The 5,444-nt window shown below is 33.2% G+C and overlaps 1 pseudogene; it reads left to right on the forward strand.

The window, feature by feature from the left end:
* The first annotated feature begins 1,572 nt into the window (after window positions 1-1,572).
* Window positions 1,573-2,988, forward strand: LOC129896893 (3-ketoacyl-CoA synthase 5-like; annotated as a pseudogene).
* Window positions 2,989-5,444: the final 2,456 nt, after the last annotated feature.

The raw sequence follows: 5,444 nt of genomic DNA on the forward strand, positions 1-5,444 counted from the left end.
TTTAAGATGGTTTAAATGAGCACCAATAGGTGAAGTTTTGGTTTGGATTATTGTTATTTTAACACACCGCTCACACACTAGAGGGGGTAAATACATATAGTCTAAAATGTTCACCTATTATGTTTTGCCTATAAAAACAACCGTTTTGTTGAATTCAAGTATAAGGAACTTGTTCTTTGTACTGGTTCAACTAACTCTTATAACAAGTAATGTGTGAAAATAGGCCACACATGAACTTTTTTACATGAAAAAACCTTCTTGCTCCAGGAGTAAAATTATGATCCTTCTCAAGAATTTCTCTCTCGAAACATCATTAAAACTATGAATAATTTTAGGTTAAAGACATAAGAGATTAAATCTATGACACTTAACAATCAACTCTGATTAACATAATTGTAGCTAAACCTCCAAGCTAATCTCTAGCTTAAAAGTAACGTACAGTTCATTTATGAATATATACTTCATAATAATGCTTCTGAATAATAAGCGAATAGAAATAAATTAAATACAGAAGGAAAATAAATCTTTCTAGACCTAGAGAATAAATGAAGTAGGAAAAAAGTCACACGCTTTGAACTCCAATTATGATTATTTCCTTTCCACTTGTACTCCATATTAACTACTTCCCCCGTTCCATATTAATTGTCATGTATACTAAAAATACTTGTTCCAAAATAGGAGTAGTTGTCAATTTAAACAATCAAAAGAAAATTAATTATCTTTTTCCAACTTGGCCTTAGTATTAATTATTCTAGTATTAAGAGACACGTAAATAGATAAAGATTAAAGAATTAATAATTAAGGGGTATATTAATTAAATAACTCTCCTAATTAATGTTTTCTTAAAATTTTTGCAAAACCTTATCATGACAATTAAAAAGAAACGGAGGGAGTATCAAGATTCTTTATTATTTGAGGCAACTGTTAAATCGTGTAATGTGGAAAATACATAGTATCGACTCCTACATTTGTTAGTAAGGTGCCACAACATTCTAAAGAACAACCTAGCAGGGGTTGTTTCTGGTCCTTCGATGCATTGTAAATAATTAACCATCCGTTGCTATGTTTTTTAATTATCAAAATCAGAATTCAATAGATATGTTATAGGAGATGAGAGACATACTTGAATTATTTTATTGTCACAAAAATAATTTTATAATTCAGATGATCACTCATCATCAAGGGGATTAACTCGTGGCAATTTGATTCATGCCATAGGCAATCGATATATGTATGTATTATTTTGATTTCTAGCACATGGCATGTCCAAACTAACAATTGTCAAGAGTTTGTGGTATAAAATTTCTTCAAGTAGATATAATGTATTTTAAAGCAAATCAACTATTCAAGTCTTTTCATGTTTAATAACTGCCAACCATACATATACTCACAGGGAGACTATGGTATGCTGTAATGACCAATAATGTGTAAAGATGAGCATTTATAACTTCATTCAGTAAAGCCATAAACATCAACAACTGTGCTTTGCAATAAGTAACATCATTGTCCTTTGTGTTCATCAATTCCTTTTTTCTTGCTAATTCCTTAAGTTCTCTTATATATATTATGATCATGGAGGGAATTCCCATAATTTTAGATTCCTACAAGCTTTTATGGAAGCAAGTTTGTTCAACACCCCACCCGCATTTTAAGGGGGTGGCCTCGCCTTATACAGCTTTCTTTTGATTTTCTTTACCATGGAAAGTTTTATTATCTTGCAACATCTTGAGTCTATGTTTCACATTGTACCCTTTTCTATTCTACTTATATACTTCATTTCCTTGGCCTATATCTCAAAAACATCCCCTGTCTATGTTGTGGATTTCACATGTTTCAAACCACCAAACTGCTTGAGAGTTCCTTTCACATCCTACATTGAGCATGCAAGAATGCTTGATTTCTTTGATGATAAAAGTGTCTCTTTCATATCCAAAATTCTTCAACTTTCAGGTATGGGGGACCAAACTTATTTCCCACCAGGTCTTTTTTATATCCCTCCAAAATCTGGACATAAAGAAGCTATTAATGAAGTTCACATGGTCCTTTTCTCTGTCTTTGAAAATCTCTTGTCCAAAACAAACATTTCTCCTCAGGATATTGACATACTTATTGTTAACTGTAGTGGCTTTTGCCCCAATCCTTCTCTTTCATCCATTTTTGTTAATAAGTACGCGTTGAAACAAGGGGTGAAAAGCTATACCATAAGTGGAATGGGTTGTAGTGCCAACTCACTAGCTGTGGACATGGCTCCAACGCCGTCATTCTTAGCACCGAGATCTTATCCACGGGGTGGTACCCCGGGAGAGAACGTCCTTTCATGATCTTGAACTGCATTTTCTGCGTTGGGGGCACCGCCATCTTGTTGAGTAACAAGAAAGAGGCAAAAAGGGATGCTAAGTATAAGTTGCTTTGGACACTCAGGACTCAAGGAGTCTTTGATGAAAAGGGTTATTACTCGGCTTATCGTGATGAGGACTCGAGTGGAATCACCGGAGTGAGGCTGAACGGGGATGTCTTGCAACTGGCCGGAGATACTCTACGGTCCCACATTCCATTCTCGGGGCGAGATTCCTCCCCCTAATAGAGAAACCAAGGTTTGTTGCATCCGTATTGATGTACAAAACAACTATAGAGATTTATATTCCTAATTTCAGAAGAGCATTTCAACATTTCTGTTTCCCCGCGACGGGAAAATCAGTCGTGAGAGAGACTGCAAAGAGGTTGAATCTTGGAGATATAGACATGGAGTCAGCATTGATGACATTACATAGGTTTGGGAATCAGTCATCAGCTTCCTTGTGGTATGAATTAGCATACTTAGAGGCCAAGGAAAGAGTGAAGAAAGGTGATAAAGTTTGGCAATTGGGAATAGGAACTGGTCCTAAGTGCAATAGTGTGGTGGTCGAGTGTATAACGCCCATTTTGGGTGAGGACCTTATTGGACCATGGGCTGATACCATCAATACCTATCCACTCACAATTCCATGATCCCTTGCTGTAAAAATAAACAATTTTGTTCAAAGTTACTGTATTTCCATTAACTATACATTTGCCTCATAATAAACTTTAATTTTCTTATTTGTCAATTGGTTATCATATTTTGTGGATGAGGGGTTTCTTATGTTGGGTAAAGAAAATCAAAAGACCTCATCGTTTAGTTTCTTTCATGTAGGAGAAAACAAGATAACCATATTTCATATCTCGACAATTTTTAGGACTTTGAGAAGAGATTAAAGCCGGAAAGTATCGAATATTTTGAATAATTATGGCATACTTAATTCTTCTATACTTCACATTATTAGTCTGGAAATAGGATATACATAGATTATTAAAATCAGTGGCGTACTCAGAATATTTTGCCAGTGATGTCCATATTTAAACATATATAAAAAATAAATAATTGATACGACTAACAATATTATATTAATAAAAACTATATAAAACATATATAACTTGTATTCTAGTTCAACTGGTTTATATTATCCTAATTTGACTAGAAATAGGAGGTTTCAGGTTCAAGTCCCTATAAAGTTTACTTTTATTTGAAAAATCCTCAAAAATATAAATCAATTTCAAGCTAAAAAAGTTTGAACTTGCCCACTCTTGAATGGAAGACAATTCTATCCGCATACAAACCAACAAGCCATGGACCTCACTTGTTCAAATTAGTGTCATTAATATAATATAATATTATATTTTCATATTTTATTATGTATATTATTAAAATATTTCAACGAAGCAGTGTCGGTTGACATACCTTGACATAGGGTGGGTCCGACCCTGACTAAACCTCAATGAACTTCAAAATTGGACCAGTATAATTAGGGCAATATTGTGAATCATTGAACAACACATGCAAATTTATGTGTATCCAATAAAGTTTGTGAACAATTTTCCTTATTAATATAGATAGAATGAAAATAGTACAACCTTATAATAAAACTTACAAATAATTGAACACCACATACAAATTTTGTCAATACAACAAGACTTTTGAATAATTTTTACTAAAGTGTGAAGGCTTGTTTCAACTTGTGAACAAGAGAAGTTTTGTCGATTTGGGAGAACTTTGTGAATAATTTATAGAGAGTTATTCCCTATCCAACATAACTTGTGAACCATACAAGTTTTGCATACCAAAATGATATTCGAGACTACTTTTGCACAAAAATTCTTAAACAAAAAACAAAATTTAAACAACAGAGTTGAAGCATATAATATCATATTCAGAAAAGAGTCAAATATACCCCTATACTATTAGAAATAGTTTAAATATACCCTTAATTATACTTTCGGACTAAATATACCTCTCATGTTATACTTTCGGGCTAAATATACCCCTCATGTTATACTTTCGGTTCAAATATACCCCTCTCATTATACTTTGGTACAAATTCACCCTTAATTTTAATGAAAGAACACTTGAAAAACTCAAAATTAAATAACTTATTTTTCAAGACTTACATCGAGACGGCACACGCAAGATATTATCATATTCCTGCTGAACTTTCAACTCAAGAAGACATGTCACGAGCTATTATTATATCTTCTCATGAGAGGTCCGTAAAGAACATAATCAGAGGTTACTCAATCCCCGCTAGTTTGCTATGATATTTGGTAGATGAGATATACATCCCGATAAACTGTGATAGTGATTTTCATTGGGTGCTGGTTGTGATTGTGTTGAGAGATAGGTCAATATGCGTGTATGATTCATCATCCGGATCAAGAAGAAGAAACTCTTTCAAAGAGATTCAAAAGTTAGCAGTAATGCTTCCTATCTACCTTCAGTATAGTGGGTTTCTTGAACAGACCGAGCTTTTCAATTGGTCAACTCTTAATTCTTATAAGAACAAATCAACCGACAATTTGCTTGAACCATATCACCCTTTTCAGGTTGAATATGTTCAAGGAATTGCCCAACAAGAGAGTGACAGCTTGTGAGTATTTATTATTATTTATATTTAATTCATTATTTTCCATTTAATTGTCTTAATGTTGTTTAATTCTGTGTTGCAGGGATTGTGTTTTTTTTTGGATGCTTTCGCTGAATATCTAAGTGATGAAATTCCTATCCCATCTACTGGACTATAGGTCGATTACCTCCGTTCAAGATACGCCTCACTCTTATGAAATTATGATATTGAAAGGCAAAAGAGGGTTATGTTAGTGAAAACGATGATCCACCAAAGCCTAAGAGTGATTTCATTACTCCTGCTCAAGAAAAAATGGTCTATGTCGAACAGTTGTTTGATCTGGATAGTAGTAGAATGTAAACGTTGGTTTGGTAGCAATAGTGAATTTTAGAGTAGTTATGTTTATATTAGATAACATTATTTGGATTAGTACTATTGTAAAATATTTTGAACAACTACTGTTTTAATCATTTTCTATGCAATTACTTATCAAATATTATTGAATTTTATCAATCAATTGGTCACTTT

Source organism: Solanum dulcamara, chromosome 7 (genome assembly GCF_947179165.1).
Source record: "Solanum dulcamara chromosome 7, daSolDulc1.2, whole genome shotgun sequence".
NCBI classification, from domain to species: domain Eukaryota; kingdom Viridiplantae; phylum Streptophyta; class Magnoliopsida; order Solanales; family Solanaceae; genus Solanum; species Solanum dulcamara.